Here is a 16,493-nt window from a genome sequence, read left to right on the forward strand (position 1 = left end):
ATAACTCCAGAAGAAGCTTTTTCAGGTATTAAACCTGACATTAGTCACCTCAGGATTTTTGGATGTCCTGTCTATTTTCATGTTCCAAAAGAGAAAAGAACTAAGTTAGAACCTTCAAGAAAGGAAGGCATAGACTATGAAGAGACTTTTTCACTTGTAGCACGTTATTCTTCTATCAGAACCATTATTGCTATTGCAGCTATTGAAGGGTGGAAATTGCATCAGATGGACAACATTCTTGAATGGCGTAATTGAAGAAGTTTTTATTGAGTAGCTAGATGGATTTGTGATTCATAAGAAAGAATCACATGTATGCAGATTGAAAAATGCCTTGTATGGCCTTAAGCAAGCTCCTCGTGCTTGGTATGAAAGAATTGATCGACATTTGTTGAGCTTGGGTTTTCTCAAAAATGTACAGATCGAAAAATATCTATTTCAAGGTAATTGATGGTAAAGCTTTAATTTTAGTTCTATATATTGATGATTTATTTCTTACTGGAGAGGATGATCTCATTGCTAGATGTAAGAAAGAGTTATCTTCTGAATTTGAGATCAAAGATCTTGGTTTGATGCATTATTTTCTTGGTCTAGAAGTGTGGCAAAGACCAAATGAAATCATTTTGAATCAAGGGAAATATGTGTTGGTGTTGGAAATAAGCCACACCCGGGCCAACGATGGACTGGTCCAAGAGGGGCCAGTAGCTTAGTAGTAGAGCACTCCAACAACGTATGGAAGGTCCTAGGTTCGAGTCCTAACTGGTCCATGTCTCAACATGGTATCAGAGCCAGGTCCAGGCTAGGAGCCCCAAGCACACGAGAGGTGTGGCTTAAGAGGGTTTGTTGGTGTTGGAAATAAGCCACACCCGAGCCGACGATGGACTGGCCCAAGAGGGGCCAGTAGCTCAGTGGTAGAGCACTCCAACAACGTATGGAAGGTCCTAGGTTCGAGTCCTAGCTGGTCCATGTCTCAACAATATGCCATTGACATTTTGAAAAGTTTTGGTATGTTAGATTGTAAGTCTATGACAACTCCCATGGAAGCAAATCTGAAAAAGTTACATGATGTTGCAGCTAGTTCAAATTTAGTTGATCCTTCTATGTATAGGCAATTGATTGGATCTTTGATGTCTTTAGTCAACACAAGGCCTGACATATGTTATGCTGTTAACACTCTCAGTCAGTTTATGAGTGAGCCTAGACAGATTCATTTTGTTGCAGCTAAACATATATTGAGATATGTATGTGGTACCGTGGGATATGGTCTGAAATATACTTCTTGTGGAGGTTTGAAATTGCAAGGTTTTTCTGATTTAGACTAGGCAGGATGTGTACCCGACAGGAAGAGTACTTCCGGTTGTTGTTTTAGCTTAGGTTCGACTATGATTTCCTGGTGTAGCAGGAAGCAATCATGTGTGGCCCAAAGTACAACAGAAGCTAAATATGTTGCAACTGCTACAACAACTAGAGAAGTAGTGTGGCTTTGTAAATTGCTTACAGGATTGTTTGGACAGCCTTTGGAACCTATAGTGATTCATTGTGATAACCAAAGCTGTATGAAGCTTTCGGTTAGTCTTGTTTTTCATGATAGAACCAAGCATGTGGAAATAAAATATCCTTACTTGAGAGATATGGTTCAAAGGAAAGCAATGGAGCTCAAATACATTGGCATTGGAGAGCAAACAACAAACATTCTTACCAAGCCACTTCCTAGAGTGAAGTTTTGTTATTTTCGAGATAACCTTGGTATTGTAGAGAATGTTGCTCTTGCTGAGAGAGAATCTCAATTTCAATGATTTTTTTTATATATATATGTTGATTAATGAGTTCTTCTCTGTGAGAGAGAAGTTTGAGGTGAAATCCCTTGTAATGCATTTTTCTGTGTGATGGAGAAATTTGAGGTGAAAGCCCTTGAGGCTCTTTCCACTTATGGGGGGGTAGCCATAGTGGATGTCATGTTGAGAGACTCCATGAAAACATCACGATGAGTGACTCTGTGATGAGAGCTTGTCTTATTTCACCTATGGGAGCAGCCATGGTGAACATCATGTTGAGTGAATCCATGATGCCTATCACGTTGAGAGAATTTGTGATTGAATTTTGTTGTTTTCATATTCTTTGTTTAGGTTGAGAGACTCCATGACTTGAATATCTGTTAATGATATCTTCTTCGTTAAGAGGGAGTGTTAAAGATGGTAACTTCAACATATATCATGCCTGTTGTATTTATGGATTTTTTCCAGCTCTATATTTGATTCACTTCACCGTTTGTGAAATCTGGAAAATATTTTGGTGTTCTTCTACATCTGTCACTGCTCTTCGAAGACCTTGTTGCTGTCACCGCCTTTGTATTAGCTAGAAAACCGTTTCTTTTCTCTTACTTAAGTTCGCCAGTTTGTAATGTGCGTCGGTGTGTAACTGACATCGGTCTTTATGATTTACTTTTCGCCTTCTTCTTCTTGGCTCTATCGGGTCTTGAGATATGTTATTTATTCCTTTGCCGTGGGTCATTTAGAAGATGATCGATATTCTTTGAAGGATCTTTTGCAGTGACTTTGTATCTGCTCTTATTTTCTGAGATGGTCATTTATGTATAGCAGTGAACATTGATGTGTGAAGATTTACTCTATTAGCATCTTCTTCCAAGTATTTTGTAAGCAGTTTTTTTTTTCAGAGAGTCATATTCTATTTTGAACATTATCAATCAGTGTTAAAATGATTGTCTTCTAAGTGCAAGAGTTGTGTACTTATTTTGAGCTTTCAATAAAATCCATTTTTGGTGTGGCTGGGTTTTTCACCCTCAGGTGGAGGGTTTTCCCAAGATAATTTGTTGTCTTCTTGTTCCCTTAAGTTTTCTTAGGTTCTTTTATTTGTATTTATAGCTTTCTGGTTCTAATTTTAACACTGATAACTTGGTTATTTTGTTAGTTATATGCAAAAACATATCCTGGATCAAATTTGCAACTTGAGATGATATCAGAGTAGTTTATTGGAAGTGAATTGGTGATGGATTTTTATAAAATGCAAAGATAGAAGCTGCGAAGACCAAGCCATTTCGAATTGAAGATCATTCCAAACACTCTCTCCATGATCATTGCTTGAGGACGAGCAATCTTGGGAAGGGCGGAGTGTCATGTCCCCCACTAGTGTATGTGTCATGCCCCATCATAAGTAGGTAGCTGAATAAAAAAGAAGGAATATAAGATATTTCCTTGAATAGTAGACTCCTAAATACAGATCAGGTCACTAAAGAAAAAAACTTATTAAATACTAGTTGGGCAGCCTTTTTGTAAATGCTACTTGGCTACCTTAATTAATCTTAGTTGGCAATTAAGTAATGATTACATCAAACTTGAAAGGGGACAGCGATTCCTTGCAGGATTGTGTCTCTAAAAACTAAAAGGCCATGACTACCCACAAATGAAGATATAAAAGTAGGATTTCCGTTGGGTAAAAAGGATGGCGAGGAATGAGATCTGATTGAATAAAATGTAGAAATAGCAGATAAGAAGATCAACATGTGAACTGAGTAAATTATAGAAATGTAAGAGAGCAATAGAATTATTCCAGCTTTGAATTAGAATGATTATTTACTGCAGCTTTTTTATCTAAAATATAAGATAGTTCTGATCTGCTAAAAAGGGGAACAAGAAGTTAAGAGATCGATTAAGCAAGTGAGATCTTATCTGAATTTGAAAGACAACAAGTAATTATATTATTAAGCAGTAATAATCTAAAACTATATGACAGTATGATATAGAGGAAAAATATTATATTCCTGAAGCAATTGGTATGCTATATGTTTAATGCTATGTTTGTTAGTTTGAGAATTTAATGATGTATTTATTTATTTAAGTAATTATGCATTTGATTTTTGTAAGGCAATCATAATAAGAATTGCAAGGTAACATAATAGGGAGGTGCAGGAGTATGGGCCTCCTCAATTAATAACTCAACCCATTGATTTGGTACTTGTGGGGCAAGGGGTTGAATTGTCGTGGTTGGATGTTCAGCACCCTATTGTGCTTTCCCCTCAAGTGTCTGATGTGGTTGATCCTTAGTAATAAGTTATAATGTGCATTTTTTCAATAAGAGTTTCATCATTATTTTGCTTCATGTTAATTGGTTATTTATCCAAATTCAATTTGTATAGTGTAAGAATACTCTTGTAAATAAGTTGTATTATTGGTATTGTTATTCTTGGGCAAAATTTAAGTAAATCCAGAAGAGGGACATTACAACTTGTGCCTTCGCTGATCCAGTGTGTTCGTGGGTTGTGAACTGTTGCGGTATTCATGCTGATGATTTCACATGTGTTCATGTCTGTGTCAGGCCCTCGCTGGACTGATGTGCTTGCAGGCTCCATGCCCCTGCTATGCTATTGTGCTCACAAGTTTGGGCTGCTATGCATTCATGTTGGGAATTAGGTCACTCGATTGTGGCTTCACTAGTTCGTAGCTCTAGTTCATTGAAAAAATAAAAATAAAAAATAAAATAATGTTTTACTTGTAACCTAAAAACATTGAAATTGGCCTATTGTTTATGAAGTTTTCAATTGTGATGATTCAACATGTAGAATTAAATATTATCCTTTGAATGGATGCCTAAAATTCAGAAGTTGGACCTTCCATTGGAGGGGGCATATCTCATGGATTCATGAAGGAAGATTGCTGCATACAGACTAAGAGTTTGCAACTTCTACTACGCCTATATTTTCGTAATGGTCTCCTTTTTCCTAATTTGGTTTTTCAAAATAGAGGCTAGCTCAAATTTTTTATTTTAAATGAAGAAACTGAATCAGTTAAACATACCTAGTACAAGTCATTAAACAAGTGCACAAGAATAGTCTAGGAAAATAGAGACACAAATTTTAAATATTAATATTCAGTAAATGTGTTGTTAATATTTGACCTTTATCTAGCTCTCTAGCTAATTTTTCTATCTACACATCTCCTCTCCATACGCATATTGAATAATGGTATACTTGTACCCTAAATTTTCTGAATTTGGCCTATTGTTGATGCAGTTTTCATGTTTGATGGCTTTGACATAAAGAATTGAAGGGTTTGACATGCCACATGGAGGAGATCTATCTCATGGATTCATTAAGGAAGATTGTTGCAGGCCAGATTGAGAGTTTGCAACTTCTACTACACCCAAATTCTCTTAATGGTTTCCTTTTTCTCAAATTGCTTTTTCAAAATTCAGGTTTTGATCTAAGTTTTTATTATAAATGAAGAAACTCAATGACACAAATTTAGTACAAATAGTGAACAAGTGCACAAAGGTAGTCTAGGAAAATAGAGTAATAGGATTTTTTATATTTTGTAAATGGTTTGTTTATATTCGGCCATCATCTAGCTCTCTAGCTAATTTTGCATCTACATCTCTTCTCCATACACAATATTGAATAATGGTATACTTGTAATATAAATTTTTTTTAACTTGGCCCATCGCTGAAGTTTTTATTTGTGATGATTTTGACATCCAGAATTGAAGACTATTCTTTGGATTGTTGTCTAACATTTAGGGGTTGGACATGGCACATGGAGGGCACCTATCTCATGGATTCATGAAGGAAGATTGTTGCATACCAGATTGAGAGTTTGCAATTACTACACCCATATTTTCTTAATGGTCTCCTTTTTCCCAATTTGGTTTTCCAAAATAGAGGCTCAACTTGAAATTTTTATTTGAAAAAGTGAATCAATTAAACAAACATAGTACAAGTCATTAAACAAGTGCACACAAATAGTCCAGGAAAATAGAGTTATAGGTTTTTAATATTCAGTAAATGGGTTGTTAATATTTGGCCATTATCTAGCTCTCTAGCTAATTTTGCAATCTACATATCTCCTTTGCCTACACATGATTGAATAATTGTAGACTTGTAACCTAAACAATTTGAATTTGGCCTATTGTTGATTATGTTTTTATGTGTGATGATTTTGACATGAAGAACTGAAGACTATTCCTTGAACCATTTCCTAACATTTAGGGGTTGGTCTGGCACATGGATGGGATCTATCCAATGGATTCATGAAGAAATATTGTTGCAGACGAGACTGAGAGAGTATTCAACTTCTACTACACCTTTATTTTTTTAATGGTCTCCTTTTTACCAATTTGGTTTTTGAAAATTGAGGCCCATCTCAGAATTTTTATTCAAATGAAGAAACTAAATTAATTGCACAAACCTACTACAAGTAGTCATTGAACAAGTGCACAAAAATCGTCTATGAAAACAAAGAGCCATAGGGTTTTAATATTTAGTAAATGGGCTATTGATATTTGGTCATTATCTACCTCTGTATCTAATTTTTCTATATACACATCTCCTCTCTGTACACACAATTGATTAATGGTATAATTGTAACCTAAAAAAATTGAAGTTAGCCCATTGTTGAAGAATTTTTCATTTATGATGATTTTGACATGTAGAACTGAAGACTATTCTCTTAAGTTTGAACTGTTGCATAACTCTCGGGGGTTGGACCTGCCACATGGATGACATTTATATCATGGATTCATGACTGCAAATGGACAAGTATCAAGTACATCTATTTATATTGAATTCATGTCATACTGTGTGTATGAAGCTACAACTATGTTTTTTTAGGTATTATCAATAAATGCAATAATGTTTCATAATTTAGGAATATTTGTTGTGATTTTCTAATATTGATTAGTTATTATATTTGATTTCTTTTTGGTTACATGATTTATTGATTATGAAATGCTTGAGAAGGTTGCTACCCTGTTTAGGCAAAAGCTCATGACTGCAGGTGCTAACTCATGACTGCAGGTGCTAAAGTATATCCACAAGACATTGACAATGCTCACTTTTGTGACGTATAACAGTTGTTTATTTTCACATAATTTTTGATGAATTGAACCATTCTTAACTAATTTTCTTCTCCAGAAATTTTGAATTTTCAGTATGGTGACATCTTTTGTAAGTTCATGCTGGCTGTAGGTTGTAGCTACATACAATTTGGTGGACTTTTAGGCCTTTCTCAGTAATGGATTTATTTGTATAAATATAGAATATAGAAATTCTTACAAACCATGATGAATTTTTCTTGAATTAATTTATTTGAAGAAGTATCAATTTGGCAAATTTGTGAGTTTCGTTTGTTTTCTTTTTAATTATCTGTTGGTGATGAAGTCAATTTGATTGGGTATTGACAATATGTGAGTAAGATTGCAAATGCAGGTCTTAAGGCTTTCTACTGGGATTTAAGCTCTCCCAGCCTTCCTGGTTGCTGGTGTAGGTGCTCTTGTTTGGATGGTGGAATACTACTTTGTCTTTATTGATTTTAATGGTTCGACTTTTGATATGTAACATTATAAACTGCAGCATGATATATTATTACTGTAAGATTTGTTTGTTATGAATGTAGCCTTCTTAACTCCTATTGAAAACCTCAATTAGAGAAGAGCTTTTGCCCGATATGAAGCATCTTTAGCCTATTAAATGAGATTTAATATGTTTGTTATGAACTTAGTCTTCTTAACTGCTATTGCAAACCTCAATCAGAGAAGAGCCTTTGTTTGATATGATACATCTTTAGCCTATCAAATGGAATTTCTTATGTTTACTGCCCTTTTTGACTTTTTGAATTTATGTTGCAGGGGAGTTGTAAGGCCTTGCTTGTAATGAACGTTTTGGGATAATTTTTTGACCTTCCATGGTCATTGCCCTTATTCATTTAATTATAATGGGTACTTCATTGATGGAAAATGTCTTTGCTTTATGAGGATTTATTGGGAATGAGTAATCACTCATGAAAGTAGGTTGCTTTCTTACTTGATGTGAGGTGCAAGTTTCTGTATATTAGATATCATTTCTATCAGTTGTATAACTGTGAAGTCGTCATAGAGGGTTTAATTGTTTAGGAATTTGCTTTGCAGATTGCAATCGACATGGAACATGCAATTCAACTGAAATCTGTGATTGTGAACTGGGTCATACACGGACTGACTGTTTAACTGGTGTGATCCATTCATTTAATATTTTTTCTATTTCATGAATACTCTCTGTTTAGCATGATCTTTGTCAAATGGTGCATGTAGCAACTAAACCATGGTTTTATTTATGCAAACAAAGTTTTTACAATTTCCAATTAATGAAGACTGCCCTCTTTTCTTACATTAAATAATCTAGACCTTTGACAAATTGTGTTAATTTGCTGCTGGATGTAATGAGAAAATGTAGCTTACATGGAGGCATTTGTGATAATTTTAACGCTTCCATAAGGTGCAGGGGGTAAGCATTGGCCATATGTTGTTGGAGCATTGTGCAGTTTGAGAAGGTTAAGGCTAAAGCCCTATAGAGCTGCTATTTGAAGGTAAGAGGCTATGACTTCTGATTGTTTGTTTCTCCTAAGTGAGATTTACACTTCCTTTCGTTCTATCTTTCAATATATTTACAATTCGTGGACCCTTGGGAGTTTTCATCTTAGAATAGATACAAGCTTTAATAACGAGTGCATTCAAATTAGTAATATTTATGGGTTGGTTATGTAGTAAATGACTCACAATGCAAATTCCATCTTTCTAGCAACTAGAGAATTGAAAGACACAAATTCACAAGCACTTCCAGGCTATGTTTCCATATATTTATAGGTAATGGGCCTGTTGTGACCATTTCACACATCGCCCCATTGCAAATGGGGACCCTTGCTTTTTGCTTTCTAGGGTTTGTCTTTTTAGGTCTTTTAGGGTTTTGTCTATTAGCCTTTAGCTTTCGAGTGTCGCCAAGGGGATCACCTGGATAGCAGGTTCTGCTTGATTTAGGTCAAGTTGGTGAGAAATTTGGCTAAGTTTGGAATGTCTTGATCCTGAAAATTGGCTACGTCTGGAATGTCCTGATCCTGAAATTTGACTATGTCTGGAAAACTGAAAAACCTCCTAAAACTAGATTTTGCAATATAACTGTTACCTATTTTTCGCTCCTGGCTGAAAAATAGGTTGAGAGATGCTAAGCATGAACAAAAGAAAGCTAGTGTATACTCTTTCTCTATTTTGTGTTTTAAAAATGATGTCTCTAAGTACTTTATTCTGTAACAGCAAAGAAAAACATCTCATTTGCAAAAGAAAAGTATTTTTTTTATTCATTTTCAAAATGCGTCCCACACAGGAGCCGTGGGACTAGCTACGTATATTCAATGCAGAAGAGAAATATACACATATGTATGCAAGTACAAAGAAAAATAAGGCATGTCAGAAGTGGAACCAGTCATTGCCTGAATGACTGGAACGGTTGGAGATGCTCGTCGTAGCCTTTGGCTTGCTGCTCCCCCCCGGTCCATTGATGTTTTCCTTCTGATCTGCAAAAAAGGTTGAAACAAACAATGTGTTAGAACTTTTGTTTCTCAGCAATAGCTGGCTGCATTTCTGACATATGTACTAATGCACGCATGTGAATATATGATCCCTACGTACATCGAATGCATATAGCTCGCAAGTACAAAGGAATCTCCAAAAAGGCAAAATCAGATCAAAGGAAAGCCACCATAAATATGCATTTTTGCTAACAGGTTTGTTTCATGTGCAGGAAAAGAAAAAAGGACAGTTTGCTGGTCATAAAATTCAATAAGATGAGTGGAGATGAATGCGGCTCCCACAAGGGTTGAGCCCAGCTCATGTGAGGAAAATCAAGGTTTAATGCAATCAAATCATGTCAGGACTGGTGATAAAGGGGAGAAGACATTCAAATTCTAGTCATTATTCCATTTGGGATTAACAGTTTTTATCCTGATTAAGGAGATGCAGATATGTATCAAATAAAATGACAGCTAAGGCAGCTAAGAAAAAGTGTCTTAGAGCTGGACACCTCATAGACCAGCACTTATGGAGATACAACCTACTCTGGAAAAAGATGCAATTAAGTACAACGAAGACACTTTGAAGAAACATGCACATGATTCTAATTTTCTGAAAGTGACCAGTAGTCCTTTGCCATCACATGAACCTTGCATTGAGGACCACTCAAGAATGGATTGATAAGTATGAAGTTAAAGATGAAAATTCAGACTTCTTACAGTCTGATTTTGCATCAGCAGTTGAAAAAGAGCTTGAGAAGATACACCAAAGACAAGACAGTATTCAAGGACAATCACTTGGGCAAAATCAGGGCCACTCCTGAGACAACTCAACAAGTGACAGTCTTTTGCAAAAGAAGATGGTAGTAAATGAAAGATCAGTCAAGCATGCCAAGAAAAACATCATAATGATATTTAGTTTAGGGACTACAGGTTTGGTTTGTGAATGGATTACAGCAAGGGTTGTCAGTTGAAGACAAATATGCAGAGTCATAGATGGAGGGACAGTGATGAACAGATTGTCAAGGAACATGTTTGGCATTGTGTGAATTTTTCCAAGAGATAAAGGAGCTTCAGAACATATTTCAAGGGGATATATGGCAAGTGTGAAGAGCTTTCGTAATGCAAATCATGACTGTCAACTATTGAAAATGGTGTAAACAAAGAGCAGATCCAAGGAGGTTAGACACTGTGAGAGCCCTTACCAGCCACAAAGCAAACTTTTTCTTTCAGTCAGAACTATCAACAGTACAAAGTTTCCAAATGTTCTTAAGGGTGGTTGAAGTTTTAAAGAGGCTGTAATGGTTGTTCAAGGGGCAGTTCTATGCAAGAAGAAGAGACAGTTCCATTACAACAAATAGAGAGTGAAACCAGTTTTCCTTCTGATACTGACAATTTTTATTTTATTTTTTTTTTTAAAAACCTCTAGATGGAAAGATTATGCAGATGAACAAGGTCAACATGAACTGTTCTGGTTCTCTTGTGATATTAAGTCTGATAATACATTGAAATCTGAGCTGACAAATGCAAATTTTATCCTTGGAAAAGGTTCACATGGTGGAATTCAGTGGGAAGCAGATAACAGAAGTACTTCACAAGATGTAGAACAAAGACAAAGAACATCTGAAGAAGCTCAAGGTACCGGGTGGAGTGTGGATCAGCAGCAGATGTTTCAGAAACAAGCTAGACAACTCCTGAGACAAGGTTAAAAGAGATACAAGCAGAACAAGATGAATGCAAACCCTCTTCCTCATTTAGAAGCCACAAATTTAAACCAACAGGTGCAAACCTAGTCCCAATTGGGACAAGATCACACAAAAGAGCTCAATCAAAATCATATGAGAATAGTCCTGTACGGCAGTATTTGCAGGATCAAACACCATTCAGAGATGCAACAAAAAGACTGGGAATTAAACTGTGATGTAGAAGAACATAGTTGCAAATCTTGCATGGCTGGAGAACCTGATGGAAAATGTCATTTTTCAGAATGTAAGGCCCAAAATGCATTGCTTTTGGGAGAAAATTTCAATGTTAGTGTAGATCTTCGCATACCAAGAAGATTTGGCGAAGACATACTCATAAATAGTGGTGGCAATCTAGAGACAAAGAAAAATGATGCAATGACTGAGAAAATAGCTGAAAGATCCAGCTTGGAATCATCTGGTTGGGGATTACCATGTCAGAGTGACCCTCCTACAATTTCTAATTGGGAATTGCAAAATCACAGTATGTACAGGCGAAATGAAAATATTTGTATGAAGAAAAGCATGGAAGATGTAAGGCCTGCCAATGACAAAAAAAAAACAAAAAAAAAACTGCTTTTTCTTCTTCAAGGTCTACAGAAAGGAATTGGTTGCATATTCGAACAGAAAAATAAAAACGCAGTTTTTCGAGCTCCCCTTTTTCTAATATTTTGATGGAAGGAAAAATAAAAATAATAACCCTGCAGTGCGTGCCATGAATTTTTTTTTAGAAAATGCAACAGATTCATAAGTCAATTTTACCAATATAAGCAGATGGGAAGCAGTGCAGCCCAGAGGAAAAAGTTTCCAGAAATACAACAAATTACATGAATGATTTTTACAGAAAACATGCAAGCAGATACAGAACAGGTTCAAATACATGAAAGTTTTCAAAAAGCGCAGAGAGGGAAGCCGACATATTTCATTAAAAAAAAAGCTTTTCTTTCTTTCCAGAATCGAAAAAATGGCGGACCTGTGCAAAAAGTGAAGATGCAAGATGCAGCGAGCGCCCAGCAAGCAAGGGAGCCGAACTCCGAACGCTCAGAAGGTACCCAGAAACGCAAAAAGTTTTCCACAGCGGCTCCAGAAGGAGCCCGAAACCAACAAATGCGAAGAGAGAGGAGCCGGCCATAGCAAAAAACAGGGCCTAGCGCTCAAGGATGCGCCCAGAAATGAAGGATTCATGACTTTCTTTTCCTTCGAACCCTAAGCGACGAAATGCAGAGCCTTTTCCAGAATGCTCGAAAGGCAAAAGTGAAGATGCGAATGAGGATTTTAGGGTTTTCTTTTCCCTTAAGAACGTCTTCATTAAAAAATCATTTTCTTTCCTTCATATGCCACGCGATATGCATAGTGGCAAGGTTCGCATGTATTGCTCAGTGATGTTAATCACTTTAAAACTTTGTAAAAGCCATGTAAATCTTTTGGCTTCCTAAGTGATTCTTATCACTTTGTCCCCCCCCTTGCTATTATCCTTAGCAAGTTCTGTTTTGTAAAGTCTCAAAAATACGCCCTCAAGCCTATGGCAAATGTTGTTTTTAAAGTTTTCTTTTATTAAAAAAAAAAAATTTATTATTTTCTGATTAAACATTGTTTAATATTATTATTATTTAATATTTAAAAAATAATAAATTATAATAAAAATTTTTATTTAGTAAAGTGTTAATAAAACACTTTTATTAAATATAATTTTTATTACACTTTATTATTATTTAATAAATAAAATTAATAAAATTGTATTATTTAAGTGATTTATTTATTATCGCTTTACATAAAACAATTTTATTACTTTTATATTATTAAAACTTTTAAATATAAATAAAAATAAAATCAAACGAATGTTTGACCAAATAGTAATAAATCCTTTTTTTTTTTTAAAAAAAATCACTTTATTAGATATTTTTTTTGGGCAGAAGGAGGGATATTTTTGCATTTATGAGGGCTTGCAGGCCTGTCAGAGGCATTTCAGAAGCATTTATGTTGCATTTATGAGGTTTTATGTTTGCAGAATGGATGACTTAGCCTTTTGGCTCAAGTTTATCCCTTTTGAGATATTTTTGAGGCTAAAAAGTTAGGGTTTTTGAGTTTGCTCGACCAAAAAAGGAGGAGGTGGAGTCTTCTTGATATGTTTGAAAAAAGACATATATACTGACAGCCTTCCTTTTTGAAAAGGTTCTGATTCATTCATCTTGGAGCAGACTGTAATTTTTTGGTTCTCTCTGCAAGAATGGATGTCTTTGTAACACATTTTCAGGATTTATGAAGCTTGGTGATACCTGTTTGGCAAGGATAATAGCTTGTTTTGCTGCTCTACTTCTCATCCTTCTTTGTTACTGCATCTTCAGGGTTAGTCAGTTCTTTGAAGGTTGGCTTTTGCCCCCCTTAAAATTTACATCTCTTTTTGATGCCTTATGCAGAAATACATGTACTACTTGCAGGTCATAAGCTGTGTTTTAATGATTAATGGTCTTAGGTTGTGAAAAAAGGATTTTTTCCCTCTTAGGACTGTGATTATCCAGCCTGTTTATGAAGCATTGATGCAAGGGTTATGAGTTGTTGGTCAGTGTGAAAAAGGGTTCATTATCATTGCTGTACTGTGTGTCTTATGCTTAGATAGAGTCCCAAAAGAATACCATCTGGTGCAATCACCTTATTTTCAGGTTTTAGTTTTTGTATTATCTCCTCCTCACTCTTTTCCCTGAAGAAATTGTTAGTTTAGGTGCAGAATCTGAAAAGAACCAGCTTACTCTGGAGGTTCACTCCATTTTTTAGGCAACCCACAGGCCTAGGAGGGTTCCCATGTGTCACAGGCCTGCTGAGTTGATAGCTTAACAAACAGGGGTGCAGGTCCAAGTGATAACAATAACTCCTGGAGGTCTGAAACCACTCTCAAACATCCTGAAAGTATATATGGAATATAACTTAAAGTATAAATGTCACTTATACTTAAATGTTATATTCCATAAAATTATCTTGTCGGAGAGTTCAAAAAGTCAAATTTCGCTCCTGACCCTTCCTGAAGGCCCAAAGCGAATTTCACTCCTGACCCTCTCAGGAGGTCCAAAGCGAATCTTGCTCCTGACCCTTGCTAAGGGTCCAGGGCGAAAATGTTATTCAAGGCATATTTGTCACTGACTTTTCTAATTTGTTTTGTGCAGGGTCTCCAGGAAGGATGATTGGACATGACTTGATGCTTTTGAAGATTTGAAGGCATGAAAAATGATGAATTTTGGAGGCTAAGGGAAAAATCGCTCCTGACCCTTGCTGAGGGCCTAGGGCGAAATTTTGATTTCCCTCATCTTGTAGTGAAAAAAGACCAAGTGTTGGACATGAATGGAAAATGAATGACTTTCTCCACCCGCCTGAAGGAGTTTTAACTTAAAATGATGAAGAATTTTGTTAAAAACCTCAAAATCACTCCTGACCCTTGCTGAGGGTCCAGGGCAAAAAATCTTATGGAGGTTAGTTCTAGCCTTGTTTGGTCAATTTGAGATGTCAAAGGCATGGTGGAGGATGAAATGAGCGTGATAAAGCATCCAGACTTGATTGAAGATGATGAATTGAAGGAGTTTTGTCCAAGAAGAATAATTTCGCTCCTGACCCTCCTGAAGGTCCAGAGCGAAATTCTTTATATGCACATTTTTGGACCTTTCTTGGACATGAATTTTTATTCATAGCATGAAACACGATGAAATCTTCCTTAGCAAAGACATTTCATGATGAAAAGTGAAGCATTTTGGTCTAGATAGCAAAAATCGCTCTTGACCCTCTCTGAAGGTCCAGAGCGAAAATTTCAAAAGCACATTTTTCTTGCAAGGTCAAAGTGATTTTTATGATTGGAAGAGATGAAAGCAAGTGTGTTTTACCCATTGAATATAACTTGGATGATCAACAAGGAAGCAATCAAGCTAAGTTTGAAAAATCGCTCCTGACCCTCTCTGAGGGCCCAGGGCGAAAAACCTAATGTTGGACCTTTTCCTCCAGAATTGAATGAAGTTAAGCCTAGACACAAGTTTGAAACGATGTTTGAAATGCCTTGAAGTGGAATTGAGATGCTAAGATTGCAAATTTTGATGACAATGGGGAAAATCGCTCCTGACCCTCTCTGAGGGTCCAGGGCGAAATTTCCAAGTATGCCCATTTTCCTTGCATTTCGAGATGATATTTTTGTTCTCAAGACTCAGTAGGGAGTGAAGTATGATGTTCTACGCCTTACGAGTAATTTGAAGTTGGAATGATCAAGGATTTGTGCAAAAGACTCAAAATCGCTCCTGACCCTCTCTGAAGGTCCAGGGCGAAATCTACATTTCCACCTATTTTCCTTATGCAAAATGTCAAAATTTGAAGTGCAACACCTTAACTGGATATCAATTTACCCTCCAGGAGATTTTCGAGTCAAGATGCGAAGTATTCAAGGCTAACATTGAAAGTTCGCTCCTGACCCTTGCCAAGGGTCCAGGGCGAAGTTAGTAGCATTCTTTATTTTTACCATATTTGAGCATTGATATTCCTCAAATTCCTCAAAATTGCTCACTTCGAAGCCTTTGGAAAGATTAAATCAAATTCGCATTAAATTAAAGGCATTTTAATTTAATAAATTAATTTTGTACCTTGAAATAATCAAAATAAGCATCTTAGAGGTATTAAAATTAATTTAAAAAATAAAAAATTACAAGTTGAGCGCACAAGGCATTATTTTGCCTTTATTTGACAAGTCGGCCTACTCCTTTGAGGTTTTATTTATTATTTCACCTTTTAGCTGGCAAGTCGGCCTTGGAGAGAAGAGGGGTGAGTGCTCTATATATTGGAGGGGTTTTGTTTCACATTTCAAATCATTCAATCATTGCCTTAAGTGTGAAAATTGGAGAGCTAATTGGAGGTGCGAAATTCTACTAAGTGTGGAGACTAAGGAGGGCGAAATTCATTTTGAAGGCATTTGGAGCAAATTTCTTTCAAGTGTTGAAGGCTAGAAGGAAGTGGAGTTTATTCTTTTCAAGCTAGAGGAGGCGCAATTCATCCTAGAGAAGGCTTTGATCTACACTTTGCCTAGCGAAACCTATTTTTTTACATCATTTCTTAGAGTTTAATACTCAAGAGGAGGTATGGCAAAATCATCTTAACACCCTTGTTCAAGGTTTGATTTTTTAGACATTTTTTTAGAAAAGTCTAAGTATTGCATGGTTAATTAGGAAATGATAACTCTAGATTTATCATGAAGTTTCCTAATTAAAATCTTAAATCTTCATAAGTCTAGATTTCTACACTTAAAGATATAATGCTTGAGAACTAATTTTGAAATGTTGTGTAGGTATCAAGATGGCGACTCCTAAGGCTGAAGATCTACAGGTCGGCAGGCTCTCATCAAAGAAGATCCGGTCCAGGACAAAGATGATCTCCTCCAGCTCAGTATCATCAAAGAAGATCAAGC

At 36.0% G+C, this 16,493-nt stretch overlaps 1 long non-coding RNA gene across 3 annotated transcripts; it reads left to right on the plus strand.

The window, feature by feature from the left end:
• Nucleotides 1–243: 243 nt before the first annotated feature.
• LOC131065502 (uncharacterized) lies at nucleotides 244–8,343 on the plus strand. Of its 3 annotated transcripts, none has more exons than XR_009111414.2 (3): nucleotides 244–4,714; nucleotides 5,024–7,790; nucleotides 7,912–8,343. It is a non-coding gene; the product is annotated as an uncharacterized LOC131065502 (long non-coding RNA). The 3 variants fall into 3 exon arrangements; XR_009111413.2 differs by having other exon boundaries at nucleotides 244–4,390; nucleotides 4,613–4,714; nucleotides 5,024–8,343; XR_009372302.1 differs by having other exon boundaries at nucleotides 249–4,714; nucleotides 5,024–5,169; nucleotides 5,528–8,343.
• Nucleotides 8,344–16,493: the final 8,150 nt, after the last annotated feature.

Source organism: Cryptomeria japonica, chromosome 4, assembly GCF_030272615.1.
Source record: "Cryptomeria japonica chromosome 4, Sugi_1.0, whole genome shotgun sequence".
NCBI lineage: Eukaryota > Viridiplantae > Streptophyta > Pinopsida > Cupressales > Cupressaceae > Cryptomeria > Cryptomeria japonica.